Below are 321 nucleotides of genomic sequence, written 5' to 3'. Positions count from 1 at the left end.
GCGCGATATTTATTACAAAATCGGATTCGAAAGTCATGGTATATCCTATGAATCCGCGCGTAACACAGTGAATCGGATTTTTTAGAAATTAAAATGATACAATTATTTTTTTTTTTATAATCAAGCGAAAGATTTATCTGTTTTATTATTAATCCAGTTGATGCATTTCTTTCGTTTTATTGTTATTTAATTATTCAATTAGAAGTTTACCACACGGAACGTAAACCTTTGAATCCACCTTCTCCCTATATGAACATACGAAATAACAAAATTCTAATATTGTTGACCCTCTAATGATTTTTCCCCCATTAATTCACCGTC

This window comes from Penaeus monodon, chromosome 31 (genome assembly GCF_015228065.2).
Source record: "Penaeus monodon isolate SGIC_2016 chromosome 31, NSTDA_Pmon_1, whole genome shotgun sequence".
In the NCBI taxonomy this organism is placed as follows: domain Eukaryota; kingdom Metazoa; phylum Arthropoda; class Malacostraca; order Decapoda; family Penaeidae; genus Penaeus; species Penaeus monodon.
The sequence above is the reverse complement of the archived record's forward strand: the minus strand, read 5'-3'. Positions refer to the sequence as shown.